Here is a 19,528-nt window from a genome sequence, read left to right as displayed (position 1 = left end):
ACAAACTATAAATATAAAAAATACACACATGCAAACATTAGTTAACATAGGTGAGGACATACCTGCATTTTCTGGCTCCACTGATATTCTTGTAGACCATTTTTCTCCAATAAGTAGCTCACGAGCTACTGATAGCTCTCATGCTACCTGTGAGTAGCTCTCTTGTGTGTAGCCAAGCTTACAATTCTGTGCCACCATGTGCATCAAGGTGTGTGTCTATTCATGACTTTGAGTGTGTTTAACCTAGTACCTGGGCATATTGACATATTGAGCACATTCACAGCATAAATTATGGCTTTTTGTGGAGAACCACGGAGTACCTGCTGCTGTAAAATGCTTGCCATGATGACATGACCTGATGATCTCTTTAGTGCGGGAACTAAGCACTAAAGTGAGGAAACTATAAAACCACGAAGCTCGCTCTTGCCCAAGAAGGAATCAAGTGACTTAAAGAAGTGTGAGTCGTGCAGGGAAAAAGGAGATGGCTCTCAACATAGTGACCCCTTGCAGCACACCCAGAAAACGGAATATGGACGTGCCCTCTGTGGTCCTCTTAGTCAACCTGAGTTTGTGTATTTGATGTGGAGCCACCAGTGAGAGAAGGTTCATTTTGGTTTCTTTTGTCTTCCTTTACTGCTTTGCCTATTTTGCACAACTCCACCCAGAAAGTTTATTATTCTACACACCTTTATAAGTTCTGTGAGTACCCCTGTGGGAGGCAGTGGGGCTTTGTCGAATGCAGTCTTAGTGATTGGCCAATGGCATGAAAAGCTTTGTTTTCTCGCAAATAAAGGCTGCAGTGAATCACACAAAGGGAGAATTTGAATTAATTGCCTCGCTACTTATTCTCTAAACACGTTATTTTTATTTTCAGGAGCGTCCCCCGAGTTATAAAACTCAGGCAGTGCTACTTTTGTTCAGCAAATATCATTGCCTACCTTAGAGAAAATATTGATCAAGGTTCAAGAAAAGTAATCTATGATCATTTCTCCCCTAAATTTGAGATCTATAAAGAACAATACTGAGATTATAAGTATAGGCTCATTGCTGAGTGGTAGCTTCTTTCTGGTACAGAAACTTAGGGGTATGGATAAAGAGATTCCTCCCTGGCAATTTAAAAGGAACAATGAGATTTGTAGTTGGACGACTTTTCACGATCGCCACGCCTGATGGCTGGCTCTTGGTTGACAGTGCAAGCATCTATTCTTCTTCATGTACTGCTAAAATAGCCTGGAATTTCGACAACATTAACACTGAAGGATGCATCGATGGCTCAGTCAGGAATGATAAACTGAGGTTTTGCAAATTCAATTAAATGCTTTGTTGCCACTTCACTAGCATTAGAGAATCTATACCTCTACCAGGATCTAATGTCCCCCGCCACAGCTCGATGAAACTCCAGTCTCTAGATATATGTCCATAAAACATGATATTTTATGGGTTATATCATGTCAATATTCTATGGAAAAAAGTACAAAAGATCAGTTTCTCACAGGTTTTGTGAGTATATAAGATGCTATTATTGGTTCACCCAGGGATAAAGTATACCATATGGTTGAATCTCAAATCACATTTGGTTAGATGGAGGGAGGTAGACCTTCATTGTGAATTTAGTCATCCAGCTCCTTGTGGATGTGGGGGCCAAAGCACTCAGAATGTTGAGATCTCATACTTAAATAGGTGTTCACAAATAGTATGAGTGGCTGAGTTTTTGTTCGACTAAAATATTCCACCAGCATTTGGTTTCAAGAATTTTGAGAAGTGTTGAGCATTGATACTGTTGTAAAATACACGGGACATTTGCTGTCAGGCATAAGTGACCCAGTGACAGTGCCTCCATTAATATACTTAGACGAATCATAAACTGAACAGAGAAACCATCAGAAGAGGAAGACAAAATACAACTTTACAGTGCATTTGTGGCTAAATTGTAGATGTGCAAAGACAGATTGGACATTTTGCCACTCTTGTATTTTCCCTTTAGTGAGCAGGCTATGGGGCTGATTTCAGAAGTGGATGGGCTGACGGGTCCCAACAATGATTACAAATGTCATGGCAGTATTATAGTCACTGATTCTTGAACTGTGTGATTGGTTTGAACTGTTTGCCCAGGTGGATTATGGTTCCATCAGGCCTTTAGGTGTGTGTGCATTGTGATAATTGCCTGGACATATTGTAAAAACTTACTTGAGTGTTTCCTCTTTTTGCTTTGGCAATTTAATTATATGTTACTTTCACCAAATATAACAGCCTGGTGAACAAACATTGGCAAAGCCAATCGGTCCTATGACTTTGGCAGTGTTTGGTAGCCATGCTGTACAGGTGCTTGGAAGCTTTACAGTGTGGCTAAAACTAATTTTAAAAAGTGTGATGACACAGCCAGGCCTAATACAGTTTTTTTTAAAGAACTTTAGCACTAGATGTATCATAGTCACTGTTTGAATTATTATTTTTAGCAATGGTGCACAGCCGCTGCACTGCTGAACAGCATGGCTACAAATCATTTGGTAATGTCTATTCTATGCTGTACATCATGAACAAAATGCAATGGCAGTACCACATAGCCTTGAGGGCAACGCCTATTGGCTTTGCCAAAGCTTGTTAGGTCTCGGCAAAACACCTCTGTAATTCTAAGCAAATCAATGTTCCTCCCCAAGCAAAAAAAGAAATAAAATGCAAAGCATCCTATTACATAAAGAAAGCAATTGTACCCATGTCCATGTCATAGAACAAAATACATTTGGAAGCAGATAACATCTATTATCACAATAAACATCCCTTTCACTTGAGAAAATGTTTGGTTTCTTTGAAGTGTGTAAGGTACAGTAAAACACAGCTGCAAATGGCAAGAGCTTCAACAAGGACGACATGGAAGAAGAAAATAGAAATAAAAGTAGTACATCAATTACAGTGTGATCAGCAAAGAGACATCAATCAAGTGAATGCAATGAGTACTTGGTCCATGCTCCAGCCAAAACAAGAGGAAGTGAAGCCAGCACGCTCTGGCCAATTAGAAGGCAACAAAGAAGAGTGACAATTATGCCAACAAAAGTAAAGGAATGTGCGTGCTGCAACCCCCTTGTTGTATAGAATATATCTTGCAAGCGAGGACTGATGCAACAAATGCGCCGTGGATGCGCCGTGGCAGTCAAGACATAAAAATTAGGTTCACAGCTACAAATTTTATGGAAACACTTATCATTTGAAAGACTTGAATACTTCCATGTGTTGAAGAATTTCTGAATTGGAGGAACGCCTTCAACGTAGCCCTGCACCTGGTAAATACAGGAAATTATGCCATTAACTATATTTCCTTCATGGCAGCTTTGTAATAATGGCTATATTTGCTTAACATCAAGTATTTTTTTGAATATTCTACTTCAGGGTCACATCTGGAAAATGTTTTTTTTTTTCTTTTTTATCATCATGGATCATAGTGTAGAGATCCACAGCTATGCAGGAAATATTACAACGTCTAAGTGATTATCTTGAATATATGTGAAAGAAGAGCTTAATTATAGTAATTGCAAACAGTTTATTCCACAGAATAAAATTGTCAACATTTTGCATGCCGCAGCTGAAATCAACAACAGCACCAGAAGCATTCAGCCATCCATGGCTGAGCTTCTCCACAGGAGGCTTTACGGATAATCACGTCTTGGAAAGTGTCATAAAATATCCACCTGATTAATCTCAAAGCTCTGTGCAGTGTTACCTACATATTACAATAATCAGTTAGGGTTGAACATTTGCTTTAGAGTGCACACATTTCATAATGCAGCTGTGAATTTTCCGTTGTATTCCTAGATGCAGACAGGTAAGAATTACTCAATTACACAGGCGTCTTTCATGAAACGTTTGGAGACAACATTTGGGCGAAAGGGGAGCAGCACAGACCACATACTCATTTTATTGTGTGAAAAGGGCCTCTTTATTGAAAACAGTTGTACTTCACAACATAAACCCTGGCCTTCACCTTACAAAACTATACATCACTATACAATATGTCACCTACGGTCATTATACCCACCCCCAAGATTCCTGCCTCCCCTTACATCTGTATCTTGCAAATGTGTAACTACTACTCTGTTATTGAATTGTTGACCTTAAACTTTGTTAACCTTTTAACCTACAACTCTTAACATCTAACTATCTGAGAATCCTAAATCTTTACTTCAATTTCCTGTTGGATCCAGTTGTAACTTTGTTGCCACCCCGATGTCCTGAATCATCAATGTTCACAACAATAATCTTAATCTAGAACCATGCCAATTTAACTGCCAACCGCTGTGCACCTGCTCCATTCTACAACGATATAACAAATCCCCAACCATGTACACCTGTGATCAACAAAAGGCAGCCCAAGAACAGAAAAACAAACAAAATAGGCCAGACTACCCCCAAAGAAACAGGAAAGGATGGGGGCATATTTTCCTCTATGATCCAGCATCTGTGTCACCTTCCTGAAATGGTGACTGTTAATTAAAATGGCCAGCTTTATATTGGGCTGAAATTTTAATACATGCAGCCCATACGTAGCCCATGAGGGGCCTGGGCTGCTCAATCCTCCCAATATTCCCAGGGGGCACACCTACTTATGGTTGGGGGTCCCCCTAAACCCAATTGAGTGAAAGGGGAACAGAACAGATTGTATGAAAAAGGCTGCTTTATTGAAGACAGGTGCACATCACAACATAAAGCTAGAACTTTGCCTCAGAAAATTAAACCTCACTATACAAAAAGTCACTTAAGGTCACTTACCCCCACCCCTAAGATTCCCGTTGCCTTACATCTTTATCTTGCAAATGTGTAACGCCTACCTTGTTATGGAACTGTTGATCTTTAACTCTTTTAACCTACATCTCTTAGCATTTAACAGTATAAGCATCCTAAATCTTAACTTTCAATCTATTGTTTCATCAAGTTGTAACTTTATTGCCACCTCATCGTCCTGATTCCCCAATGTTCACAACAATAATCTTATTCTAGAACCATACCAACTTAACTGCCAACTGCCACTCAGAAAAGGCCTCCCCATACTTTTCTGACACCCCATGACCCACTGCTGCACCTACGTACATTCAATGTTCTCTGTATCACTTTCTTTAACTGCAACAAGTATAACTCCATCCCGTAGTGAGACAAGTGAATCCCGTCCCCACTAAAGATTTTGGTGGCACAATATTTTAAATCAGTTTGTTCCATACTACCAAAAACTTCATCCCTGCAAAAAACCCACAGGTGCTTGTTGAATTTTCACCTGGCCTTATCAATGAAAGGAGACTCCCCCCTCCCTGTTCCCTAATCACAAACTTCGTCCATAGGATGAAACATGTAGACCATTGCTTTTTGATTTCCATCAAATACTAAATCTCCTTAGCAATGCCATACCTTTGCACACCACCATGTCATTCTCTCCCAAGTGAAGTACTAGAACATCTGGACATCTATGCCTTCTCAGCAGCTCATTTAAACATTGCAACAGCTCTCGCCATCTCATGCCACATTTTCCATGCCAGGTAACTTTAAACAAACTTTTTTCGAGCCCGAGGTTAGTACTTGCCTTTTTGTGGGTCGTGCCTTTCCACCCACTTAATAAAGGAGTGTCCTATGATCAATGATAAGAGACAGGTCAACTACCTCTGGACCTGCACCTGCACCTAAAAAGAACAAAATATGTGAGATACAACCAAAATGTCTCAAATTGTCAACAATACCTCTTTCCCAACCTCACATAAGGGCGAAAGCACTCGAAAGTCAGTTGCATGATCCCACCCCTTCCCCAGCCCATCTGTGCAGCCTCTGTGGCTACACCAATCCTGAAAAACATGGATTCTATGCTCCCTTAGGGCTTCCCCATGGTTCACTAATGCCTTACTCAGGACCCAAAGAAACTGAAAGGCAGACACCTGCATCCCATTAGCATGATGAAAAACCACTAAACCATTAACTGACCGTCCCTACCCTCAGTTTTGTGCCCCAACTAACTGGACACATGCCCTGGACTGGGAAAGCTATTAACACCACTGGCTTACCCTTGGCTCTTTGATCCGTCATAGATTGACGGTGGGGGACCTCTATCTTGCCATCTGCACCCCCAACGTCTGCCAGTCCAACTCGTAAACTCCTTTCTTTCCCACCAGTTCTGACACCCGGAAAGCCCCAAAAAAATCCATGACATTCATGTTGAAAACAAAATCCTCTCTTACATCTCATTACATATTGTCGGCAGCTCCATCAATATGATGCCAAAAAGATGCCTTAAAAATGGCCTTCGTATTCAGGCCACCCATCTCTTTCTCTTGCCCATCCCTCTACCATCCTACTTCCCAGTTCCCTGGCCAATGATACATAGCCCCAAAGGAGCTAGCCCATAAATGCAATCCCCGCCAACTTTCGCACTATCGTGACCCTAGATAAGTCTTCCTTAACCATTGTCAGTATGAACTGAACTACATCCTCTTCTCTGCTCAAACCTCAGTCCTCCGCCTGGTGCCGCTGGATATAAACCCCTCCCAAGACTGCGCATAAGACCTCCTGGTAGACTCTGACAAAGATCCTATCACCAACTGAAGCATCCTCTTTCACCTGTGGTCCTCATGGTCGCCAGCATAGGTGTCTTGGCCACGTCTGCCTCAGTGGACAGCCCATGGAACCTCTCCCAGTGTGAACAAGACAGAGCATCCACAATGTCATTGTCCACTCTTGGCACATGTCTAGCTTTGAAAGAAACATAATTTCTTAAATAACCCATCATGATCAGCCTTGGATGCTCGAGTACATGTGCATCTCTTACAGACTGTTTGTTTACAATATGCACTACAACCATGTTGCAAATTCTGAACAAAGCTTCTTGTGCGCCAATTCCATGGTCCATTGGTCACGTACTACCCTGCAGTGAAGATTGCATGTCCAAGTAAGGTATTCTATGCATGTTTGTTAAGATGAGAAAGCTTTCTTTGACTTCCTTATGCTCAATCAGTAAAACAAGAGTGTGGCCAAGGTGACGGTGGACACCCCAAAGTTGTGTCTTAGCTAGGCCTACTATTATAATATTAGCAGCAGTTGGTGTCTGTGAACCATGGCTGGAAAGAAGTATGAGGTGGACAGCCCCATTGCATTTGCCAACCAAGACCGTATGTCCAGTTTTCCACACTTTTATTACTTTTCAAAAACTCAGGTTCATAAATAGCTCCGACACTCCATCAAAGCTTGTCTTGAGGCTTTTCAAAAATTGCCTCCGACAAAATGCCCAACCTGATATTTTTGATAGAATATAGTGTAAACAAATTGTAGTGATGTGTGCGGTTGTATTTTGCTATAAAACATTTTTATAGGCGGAGGTATATCTGGCATCTATAAAATGTGTAGTGTTTTTCTAGCTGCACTGACCACCGGTGCCGGGGCCAGCAGTGACAGCGCCACCCAGTCTGCACATGCGGCACCGTTAGGGGGTAACCAGCGGCAGTGGAGGGTGGTGGTAAGTCATAATGCTTGCTTATTGACAATTAATTATATACTCACTACAAGGGTGTACTGTTGACTTGTGTACAGTTGAACACACCCCTCTATAACACATACAGCAAGAGTTGAGTAATGGCCTCTTATGTCTGCAAATCAGCAGACAAAGTTTTCTAAAGACCTTTAACTATGATGGGTTTATGGAAAATGGAAAGAAGGATGGAAGGAGAAAGGATGGGTGAAAAGTATTATGATTGGAAGAGAAGGATGCATGGGTGAAAGGATGCATATAGGTGACCGATAGGATGCATAGGTGGGTGAAGGATGGATGAAAGGGTATACGGCTGAAAGGATGCCTGCCTGGGTGACAGTGTATGGTTGAAAGGATGCCTGCCTACGGTGGGTGAAAGGAATCCTCGAGTGGGTTTGATGGGTGAAATAATTCATGGGTGGGTAAATGTATGTTGGTGAATGGTTCGTTGAGACTGAAAGCCATCCATGGATGGATAGATGGTTTTCAATGGTGAAGAGTAGAAAGGATTAAGAGAATGTAAAACATAAACCACTGATGCAGGTGACTCCTTGAGAGCAGACAGTGGTAAGTTCAATGTGCTTTTCAGCAGGCAGTCACTGTCCTCTCTTGCCTTGGTGTCTCAAGGTGAGTCTTATGCCATTGCGATGTTGCTGATGTTGGCAATACTACTGCACTGCTAGGGAGAGGGCTTCTTTGTGTAATGAAAAAGTAATCCTCTTCTTCAGCTTCCACCGTGATTGGATCGGATTCCCTGCTCAGCCTTTCACCTCCTTCACCAACTACAATAGCAGTTTTTTCGCCGCTAAGGTGTGCCTCCCATTGGTTTATTTAGTGCTTTCTCAAAAGGGTTGTTTGGCCTCCAGTACCATAATTTGTACCAAGTTTACCCCGACTAACACTTGCTCCGCAAAGGGAGCATATGACGATGTTCACCTCCTTCTTGCTAACTGTAAAGAAGTCTCAAACTGGGGAGGTCAACTTTCTGACACTTGCCACTGCAGATGTCGGATGAACTGGTGGTAGGTTGGAGTTTTGATGTTTGACTCTCTGCAGTACTTACTTCTACTGAGGTGGTGGTGGATGTAGGTCACTAACAGGACTTTGCAAATATGGCAGATGAAGGTGGTGGTGGTATCTGTGATTCTGCATCCCTCCCAGCAAGTTGTGATGGGTAACATCGGTCTCCACTGGGGCTGGGCTAACATCCATGATGACTAGCTCATCATCATGCTCCTCTTCTACATCTGCCTCCCTAACTCTACGGCTTTCAGGAACCTTCCTTTTTCCCAGTCTTGTCTCTTGGTGTGTCTCACTCTCAGACTGAGGCGGGATCCAAACGGTGTCTAGATCATCAGAAGGGGGCTTGGACAAGATGATGATGTACTAACCCTCCTTTTTATAGCTGGAGATCTGGAACACAATAGATCTTCTGAAATAGTGGCTAAGTCCACTTCCTCAGCATGAAGCTCAATCTCCTGAGCTGCTCCTACTTTGGAAGGAACTACTATTGGTGGTTGCAGCTGTTGTTGTCCACTTCTCTGAGTTTCCTGCAATGATTGGGTACAACTTTGCAATAGAGATAAGTCAATTTTAACATCACCCCTCTTCGCTGCGAGGCCTCCGGGTAGTTACGCGCTATACAAATATAATTTTTCATTTCATTTCATTTCATCGGTGTTGCCGTGATTAGACTGGCTGCCTCTGTGACAGACACAGGCTTTGACTGAGGTGGGTCGACTGATGCAAGGCTGCTGCTCCCAGCTTGCTCCCCAGAGGCCGGTGTGGCAGGCACCGTTTTTCTCCAAAAAAGGTCTGGGTTGACATACCAGTGGTAAGCTCCTTCTTCTCACTGGTCACTTTGTGTGGGTCACGCGTCACATCGTGCACAGACCTTCTGTCTGGCAGTACTGTGGGTGATGTTGTCTCTTGTGCAACTAAAAGAAAAGAAGCAAGAACATCAATGAAATGTGGCATTGTTTCAGTTCAATTAGTAGTATAATCAAATAATATCATTTAGTGTGGTCACTAGTTACTCTTATTATAATTCGGGCTCCCTGTTCAATGGTATTTTTTTTTTAACATTTCAATCTGTATTTATCATATATATTTTTGAGCCATTTTATCTGTATTTATCCATATTTATTTTGTGTTTTGCGTGTAAATGAAGTTGTAAAACTGTACATATCCATACTAATTTAACTGATAGACGCACACTCATACTTTGATATCTGTCATGTTTTAACTATTTAAGCTGCCAAATATTACATAACAGCACATCCACTGGTAAATACTAGCATTATACCACAAATGTATATTGACAAATGTCGTTATTAATGGTTTAAATCTATTTTACTGTCACATTTGCATGTCAAGTTAACTAGTCACATTCTGAGATAAGCCTCACCATTATACTTATAATAATGCACATTTTTACGTCCTTTAAAGGACAAAAAAAAGAACATAAAATGAAAAAAGTAGCTCCCACCCCAATACCACCCCTACTCCCTCCCCCTCTCCTTAACCCTGTGCCATTTGCTGTGTAGTATACGGTGTCAGGGTTCTTACAGAGCTTGTATGGGTATTTTGTGGGTTAAGTGTCTTCTGAGTCAGTGAGGTGTAATAACCACAAATATCAAGGGCTTGTCAGCTCCCTAAATTCCTTGGTTAACAGTTATGAAGGGGTGCCAAATGGTTCTGAATGTGTCGCCTCGTGATGCAAGTTCAAGGGTGAGTTTTTCCATGCCCAGTATATCCCATAAACATCGGAGCCAGGTCACATGAGTCGGAATTGTGGGTGTCCTCCATTGAGCCAGGATGGTCTGATGGGCAGCCCCCAGTGCCATGCTAATCTGGCACCCTCTACGGGATGAGAGGGTTAAAGTGAGGGGGTTGGGGAGGCCTAATAGAGTGTATGATGAGAATCTGGGAAGCTGGGTTGAGAAGTGAGTGTCTATGTCATTCAGTACCAGCTCCCAGAACACAGTGACCCTTGGGCAATCCCAGAATAAGTGTGTAAGTGTGCCTTTAGCCCCGCACTGATGCCAGCAGTTGTCGCTGCAGGCTGGATTCTGCCGGTGAAGCCTAACGGGTGTGAGGTACCAGTAGGAGGTGAGTTTAACAGCCGTTTCCGTGCTATCTATGTTCTAGGTGGTATGACAGGCTCGGTGGTACATGTCATGCCATTCCTATGGTGGGAGTCGGCAGCCTATGTCAGTTTCCCATCATTTCCGGGAGAGGGCTTTCTCACCGGCCAGGTTAGGCTGAAGTTGGGTGTACAACTCTCGGGGATAGCGTAATCTGTCCCTAGCGCATCAAAAGAGAGAATCCCTCTCGATCAAAAATGTGCCCTATCGCCTTGCTGGGCGCATCCTGACATGCCTGAAATGATGGTTCCAGCCCGGGTGTAAAGTCAGGGTTGTCAGCTATCGGGGTCAGGGAGATGGAAGAGTAGTTAGTTTACCTCTGCAAACACATCTGTCCCATACCCTTAGTAGAGAGTGTGTTATCAGCAAAATATATAGGCTAGGTGCTCGGTGAGTTTGAGGGAGGAACGGGACCTTTGTTAACAAGATTCCCGCCAGGGCTCTGTCCATAAACAACCAGTGATTTTTTGATTCAGACCTGGACCACTCCAATAGATAGCGAAGCAGGGTGGCCTGGTAGGGGAAGCCAACTCCGTTCACTGCTTATTCTGGGCCGTTTACCTACCCATATAAAGTAGGTCAGTGTGGCCTGGAGGGTCATGATCATACCGGTTGGTGGGGTTAATGGTAGGGCCTGAAATAGAAACAGAATCCTAGGCAGAGTAGTTATTTTAGTGGCCGCGACCCGGCCCAGTAGGGAAAGCAGATAGTGTCTCCAACGGTCTAATTCGACGCATATTCATCCTTTTAACGTTCCGTAGTTTAGTGTATTTGTCTTTTCTAGTGTCTGGCAGAGCTGGACACTTAGGTAAAGGATGGAGTCGGACGTCCAGCCTATCGCATGTACTCATTCTAGTACTTCTATCTCAACAGGTTAAGAGCTTGGGACTTCTGAAGATACATTCGGAATATGGACACCTGTCCGAACTCTGCCAATGTGTTCAGCACAGGTGAATTGCATAGTTTTTGCAATGATAACCCAGAGACGGTGAGGAAGAGGAGGAGGGCAGCCCGGGAATGCCGCGGTACAGGCTCAGTGTTTTTTGTTATAGATTTAATTCATGTCTAATTAATTGTTAATAGGGGGAGTGGAGGCAGGGGCTGGCCAACTCGGCTCAGCTGCGGAGTATGCGAGATTTGCCTGCTTCACGTTCTCCTAATTGGGAAGGTCTCCAAGTCCAGCCCGTTAACCCTAACTGAAGCTGTCGGGGACCCGTAGCCGCTAAGTATCCAGGATCGGAAACTCTCCCCCAATCCGAAGTGCATCAGTATCTCTTGCAGAAAGGGCCACTGGACACAATCAAAGGCTTTCTCAGCATCAACTGAGAATAGCATACTGGAGCCTTGCCTGCGATGTGCCTTGTCTATTATGTGCAGGAGTTGTTTGTTATTGTCTGCACAATGTCTCTGTGGGACAAATTCCACCTGGTCGGATGTATAAGACCCTGCATTAGAGGGTTGAGGCGAGCTGCAAGAACTCCTGTGAGGAGCTTTGCATCCAAGTTTAGCAGCAATATCGGGCAATAGTTGGCGCAAGACCTTTTGTTCTTCCCAGACTTATGGATGACGACTATGGTCAAGCATTGAGGCCAGGAAGGAGTTTGAGTCCCCAATAGTATTAAAAAGCTGAATGAGGAAAAGGTTTTATAAAACCCAGAGGTAAATCCGTCTGAGCCCAGGGATTTCAGTGGTGTCTGCCTCGAGATAGCAGATATGACTTCCTTAATTCATATGGGGGTCAGTTTAGTCACAGGAGAATCCTGAAGGTAGCGTGCTATAGCCTCGGGCGGGGAACAGATTGATCTGAGTATAATGTCGCATAGAAGTCCCTGAATTGAGCTGCTATGGAAGCGTCATCTACCAACTCCTCTCCAATCTCTGTCAGAAGGGAAGTGATTTTGTTAGCTTGTCTTTGGGCTCTGAGCCTAGTGGCCAAAAGTCTGCCTCTCTTATTCCCGTTTAAATAGAATCAATGCTTGAGGCGCAGCAAAGCGAATTCCAAACTGTCCAGGTCCAAGCTGGACAGCTGCTTCCTAGCAACCTCCAGCTGGCACCAGATCCTAGAGGCACCACTTCAGTGATGAAGGAATTCCAGTTCTCTCACCTTTTCCTGCAACTTGCATCCCTTGAGCTTGCGCTGCTTAGTCTCAGCGGCTGAGAGGGATATCACTTCCCCTATAACAACCACCTTCAGTGCATCGTAGATCATGGGAAGCGGCACTTCTGAGTTGTCATTGACATCTAAATAATCAGAAATAACCCTCTTAAGCCGCGTGACCACCTCTGACTTCTGCAGCAACGATTCTTTGAGCCACCAGTGGCATCGTGCTTGCCTTAATTGAGGATTGTGTATGTCCAGTACCAACGCTGAGTGGCCGGATAAGGTTCTTGGCTCTATTGCAACCATGCCGAGGAGTTTGTGTAGGTCTTGAGTTCCTAGGATATAACCTAATTGGGCATAAGATTTATGAGCATGTGAGTAAAATGTGTAGTCCTGAGTGTTGGAATGGGAAGTTCTCCATAAATCTATTGTTCTGGCTTGTCCAAGCCAGGCGAGCCCGTCCGTTGTCAGCGACCCAGTGCCCCCCCCTCTCTGGTTGGAGGAATCCACACTGGAATCAAAGACCATATTAAGGTCACCTCCTATCAGTACCAGCCTGTCCTGGGACATCAGAGTCCCCGCCAAGGCCTCCCGAATGAAATGCTGCTGCCCTTCATTTGGTGCATAACGAGTACCCAAAGTAAGTGTCGGTGATCCCAACTGTATCTGATAAACTAGGAGATGGCTCTTGAGATCCATCAGTTACGGGCCGATTAAGCCCTGGAAGGTACAGGAAAACAGAATAGCCACCCCTGCTGCCTAACACCCGAGGAAGAAAATAGTTGCTGTGGGAAGGATCTGTATATAAGCCAGTGAGTATCGCCCACAAGGAGATGAGTCTCCTTGAGAAGACAGATGTCTGCTCCTGTTTGCTCCAGGTAAGAGAGGACACTTTTGCATTTGACTGGGTTATTGAGCCCTTTTACATTTAGGGAGATGATCTTTAATGTGTCACGTATAGGCATAATGTATGACTACGATTTTGCTGTGAGGTAGTTGCCCACCCTGTTATCTATCCTAACGATATTGTATGGAGGCACAGAAGCTCAAGGTATGGGAGGGAGTGCGGTAATGCCCTGGTTGCCTCTGCAACTATACCCTTTAACAGTGCAACAAAGTGGTACATTTCAAGCAACCCTGAATAAACACAAAACAAGAAAAAAACAACACCCCAAAGTAATAAACAAAGTTTCTTTTGAGCAGTCTCCACCCTCCAAGGAGAAAACAGAAGAAAGGGTTCTTGGTGGTCAGAAGTCCTCTTGGAGATCTCCCTCCCTCACGGCCTCGATAAGCGAGTGGTGTGTGCTCCAGCAGTGGGTAATGCAGGCTGTGTAATGTTATTCAGCTCCCTCAGACGCTCGATCACCTGCCAAACTTTACAGAACCGCCTTTCTTTTGTGTGCAATTTCTGCTGGATCAGGCTTCAGTGGCCCCCTGCCTCCGCCTCTGTCACTCCCAACAGCCCGGCCTCGCCTCTCCTCTGGTAGCGCCCCCTGCTGATGCTTCATGCAAGTCAATCTGAAGAAGGGAATATGCCACACTGAAGGATCGTGTTTGATGAGTTTTCCCTTCCCATGCGAAGATCAATCTGAAGGGATGGCCCCAGGAGTACGAGATATTATGTTCTCTAAGGAATGTGTAATTAGTTGCAAGCCCTTAAACATTGGGGCGTGTCCCCTGGGCACTGGTGTATCGATGTTGGATTGTTGTTACTCGATTGAATTCAATAAAGTTTCTTCAAAAGTTTTTTTGTCGTTTATATTTCTTTAATCACGAAATTCATATATCATTTCGATGATGCATCGTATAATACGAGTTTACAATTCCCAATGCATTTCGGCGTGATGCCTTCTTCCGGGGAATATCTAAAAGTAAATAATGTATGAGGCGTTTGTAGTATTATGTCACGTTTTATCACTAAAGAAAAGTATTACAGGCATTCATTGGCGTCAATTGTGATTAGTCTTTCTGCGCGTCTCGGTAGTGATTAAGGTGGGGCGGTATTTAGTGACTGTTAGTTCATATCGTGGTCTAAAAGCTAGGTCCAGGGTGATGTAACTATGGGGCTCAGCGAAGATGCTAAAAAAGAGAAATTGTGTACGTGCATTTAAAAAGAGCTGTGGGTGAGTGTTTAAAGAAACGAAGTGCAATCTTTATGCTAATGCGGGCGTGCGTCATGGCAGTGGTACAATCGAGAGTGTCTCCCATTATTTCACGTGTGACACAAAGTAACGCTTGCTCTCTAAAGTTACTTACTTTCGAGTTAGGAAGGTTTCTAGCGCATGCTGTGGACAGCCGTGCCGGGTGCCTCCGTCAGTGTGTGAGCGCTGGGTCGAGTGTGGGTTAATGTGAAGTTATGTGATAAAGATAGAAATGGGACTCGTTGTTTGAGAACTGAAAGTGAGAAAAGACTATGCGTGCAACATCAAACACTTTTGACAGTCTGCAATATAAAACATTCATCTGTGTAAAATAAAATAATTAATACACTTGTTTACTGTTAATGCAATCAGAGATAACATGTAAATTCCATCCGGTCATTCATCCCATTTGGTTTCATGGAATTAAGTGTGCGAATCCAGTGATTTTCGCGTTGTAATAAAGTTTTGTGATTGTCTCTGCCTTCTGTTTTAACAATGATTTCCAGAATGTTGAATTTGAGTTGGCTTATGTGATGTCCAGCTTCTAGGAAATGGCTTGCCACTGTGGATTTGAGGTTCTGAGTCCTGATGTTGCTTTTGTGTTCATTTATACGTGTTTTCATTTTTCTTTCTGTTTGTCCCACGTATATTTTTCCACATGGGCATTTTAGTTGGTATATTGTATTGGCTGTATCACATGTGGCTGTTACTTTAAGTTTGATGATATAGCCTTTCATCGGATGTGTGATGTATGAACCAGGGATGATATTATTGCAATTGTTGCAATTCCAACATGCTAGAGTTCCTTTATATTGGATTTCTACGGTCTGATATGTAGGGTTTTTTATAATCTCTCCCAGGTTTTTAGCTCTGATGTATGCGAAGGTTGGTTCCTGTTCAAAGATTTTATTGAAATATGGTTCCACTTTCAATATGGGCCAGTGTCTTTTAACAATTTTTTTGAAGCATTTGCTCATGGTAGAAAACTTTGAGACTATTGTGGTTCGGTTGTCTGTGGATTTCCTTGAGGTTGACAGGGCAGTGGACCTGCTGATGGTGTTGCCTCTATTTTCTGCTTCTTGTAAAATGTTTTCTGGATATCCTCTTGTGCGAAAGCGTTTCAGCATTTCATTGATGCGTATTGTCCTGATGTTGGGGTCTGATACTATTCTTGTTATTCTGAGTATTTGCGTGAAAGGCATGTTGTTTTTTAAGGAACTGAGGTGAAAGCTGTCATAGGACAGCATGTTGTTTTTGTCCGTAGGTTTTCTGAACAGATCTGTTTGAAAACCTTCGCTGGTTTGTGTGATTTTTACATCCAAAAAGTTGATGGTGTTTAGTTGTGTCTCTGAAGTAAATTGTATTCTTTCATCTACCAGGTTAAGTTCACCCAGCAGTTTGTTGAGGGTCGATGTTGGTCCATTCCAACATGGGTGGTCCTGAACGGGGGCATTGGTGAGCATCTATTTTAGTGTGCGGTCTTTTTTAACTCTGGACGTCACCATACTCCTGTGGGGGCCTAGGCATCATTTGGTGAGGGGAAGAGCTATTTCCGGCCTCCAGTCAGAGTAGCGAGAGTGAGGTTATCTGCGGTCTTTCTCCAATTAACTCAGCACGGTGGGTCTGGCCTGATGTGTGCCCCTCGGGCGCTAGGGGGCCCAGTAAGCCTTCTCCTCTGAGCCATCCAAGCCAGCTTCAGGCCCCAGGTCATAGGATGCCACATCTCCAGCAGTTTGTGCATGTCTCAGGCGGGGCTGAAACTCTCAGAGCCTAGACCACTCGATAGAGGGAGGTCCATGAAATGTGTCTCTCAGTGGGGGGGGGGGCTGCTGTGAAGTGGTGCTTCCTTTACATTATTATCTTAGGTGCCGGAGGCTCTGGGGGTGCTACGCCTGGCCCCCCTCTGAGTCCCCTGCCCCATCTTCTTGCCTGGGGCCCTGCGCCCTTCGATCACCCACAGACAGACAGGTGCTGCTCCTCTTTGCCCATCCAGGGCCACCCTCTTTGGCGATGCTCGCAGATCTGAAAACATGTGCGTGCCCCAGGTTGGGCCAAAACTCCCTGGGCCAGGACCACTTGATAGTGGGGGGCCAGGCGGTGTGCCTTTCAGGGAGTCTGCCATGATGTGGGGATGCGCCGCTGCACCTGCCGTGGTGTCTCAGCTGCCAACTGCTCTGGGTGAGCGCTGCACCTGACCCCCCTTCCTGGCCCCCCCACCTCCGCCTCTTCCTCTTGCCTAGTGGACCTGCACTCCTCAATCACCCAAGCACAAACGGGCCCAACTCTTCATTGCCCATCCACGGCCTCCCTCCTTGGTGGTGCCTGGCCCCAAGCCCCATTCTACGTCGCTTTCAAGGGCCCAAATTAATGTCAGTGGTGCTGCCAGGCCACTAGCCTCTGCTCAGTCCAGGCTTTTCAGGCCCATGCCCTCTGGGAGATCTGCTCAGAGTAGTTGGACTCTCCCACCTCCGTGGGTGCTCATGGTCGCTGTTTGGTGCCGTTCCAACGCCTCTTACACTCCGTACACTCCGTACAAGCACACCTCCCAGGTCTTCTGCTCTCACAGGGCAGGCTCCCACTGTCTGGCCCAGGCCTGGTCGTGGAGGGTCTACTGCACTCCCACCATCTCAGAGGAGGCTTGGCTCTGCTCTCGTCCTGCCGGGCCAGGCACGCTCCCCTCTGTGTGCTGGAGTCCCGGTCTGGGATCAGGGCTGTCAAGTGGAGGCCCTGAGGTCCGCAGTCGCTGTTTTCGGGGATGATGTCCTGTGTGCGTGTGCTACCAGCAGAGCACCACGTGCACCCTAGTGAGCCACTCCCGTCGCGCAGGTGCTGGCTCCTCATCTCTGTACTACCCTGTGTAACCCAGGCCTCAGCCGGCTGCCCCATCTGCTTACCACAGCTGGGCCTCAAATCTACGTATGGAACAGTTTTCACGGCTAATTCTTCGATCCCCAAGGTCCGGCGGCCGCTATGCAGTAGAACAGCCCCTATCGGCTGCAGGGCACTGTTATTATAAGGCTTTTGCTGCAAGGCTAGAGCGGAGAGATCAACGAGCATGTCTGCTCACCCCGCCATCTTGGGCACGCCCCACATGCTGTTATTTAAAGAAGTTTCATCCTGTTTTTTTATTTCCCAAGAGACCTTCTGCTCAGCTGTCGGGCTATAATTCATGAACATCCGGGCCGAGGAGGATAGCGTTAGGTCCATTGCGGGAGTATGTGAGCATAGAAATCCTATCAGCATACCGATCCCCTCTCCCGGACCCATGAAGCCAAGCAAGTCCTCTTTCTATTGTCTAGTGGCCTAGGAAATCCCAGGAAGCCCACTGAGGTAGAACCGTGAGTTTTACCATTCACACAGTTCCATAGGTTAGGGTGCGCCTTAGCGAGCGCATACCGCCATGGAACTTTTTTCGTTACTGATGAATGCTTAGCGAACGTGCATAGATAAGCTGAAACTTGTTGACCATTTGTTTTCACTCATTTTACCAAATCGGATGGTCCTGGTCAACCTATCAGTCACCGTTTTTTCCACCAATAAAAATTCATTTTTGGTAAAAACCTGTCGCCTTTTAAAATTTCACATTGCTCACAACACTCACATCCTTGTACCCCTCCAAAAAACCTGCTCCGCTGTAAATCAGGCATCGTAGCACACCAGGGAGGCACTCGGCCTCTCGGGTGGGAACCCAATGATGAAGCATGTCACCAACCAGGTTGGTGAGTGAGGGTTCTTTTAAAGAAGTAAGTCTTTCCTCTGTGCTACCCAACTTTTTGCTTTAAACAGTTGCTCTTTTGTTGTTTCTGAATATAATTCATGAAAGACAGCACAGAGAGTCACTTAAAAGTAGCACAATTTTCTGTATTTATCCACTTTTAAAAATAAATGCAGACAGAAAACACGTTGTTTTCTGTCTGTATTTATCTGTAAAAATCCTTAAAAATGGACAACAGGAAGCCTCAATTAGGATAGAAAAGATCAACAATAACATACAGATGTACCTGTTTGTTTATGTGCATCACATGGGATGTGGCATTAAGCAAGATGCAGCTAACAAATGACAAACTAAAAAAAAAATTTTTAAATAAAGAAAAAAAAAATCAAATGTTAATTACAAAAATAAATTAAAAGCCCCAATTTATTAAAAAATAAAAATTTAAATCCTAAAATTTTAAAAAATAAAAATAAAAATAAGTGAAGTTATCTTCAAATATATAATAATAATGTATTTAACTGCTATCTCATTGTTCAACCATCCATGCAAGTATATGGCAAAGCAAAGGTCCACGCTGGTTGGACGCACAAAATGGTTGCCTGCCATTGCCACATGGTCAGCAACAACAACAACACTGAGCAAGAAGGCATTGGGAACATAAAGAAGACATTCAAGTCTTTTGCAAAGGTGCACTGGCTGGCTACACAAAATGGCTGCCAGCCACATGGTCACAAGCAACAATAAGCAAGAAGGCATGGGGAACAAATTAAAAAGAACACAAGCAGGCCTATGGGGAAAGCTCACTGGCTGGCAATACAAGATGACGGCCAGTCACATGATCATTGGTCACACAACAACCAGCAAGCAAGAAGGTCTGGCCGCAAGCAAAGAATGCATGACGGCCTATGGCAAAAGCACACTGACTGCCTATGC

The sequence above is a fragment of the Triturus cristatus genome, chromosome 11 (genome assembly GCF_964204655.1).
Source record: "Triturus cristatus chromosome 11, aTriCri1.1, whole genome shotgun sequence".
NCBI classification, from domain to species: domain Eukaryota; kingdom Metazoa; phylum Chordata; class Amphibia; order Caudata; family Salamandridae; genus Triturus; species Triturus cristatus.
This window is presented reverse-complemented; position numbering follows the sequence as displayed.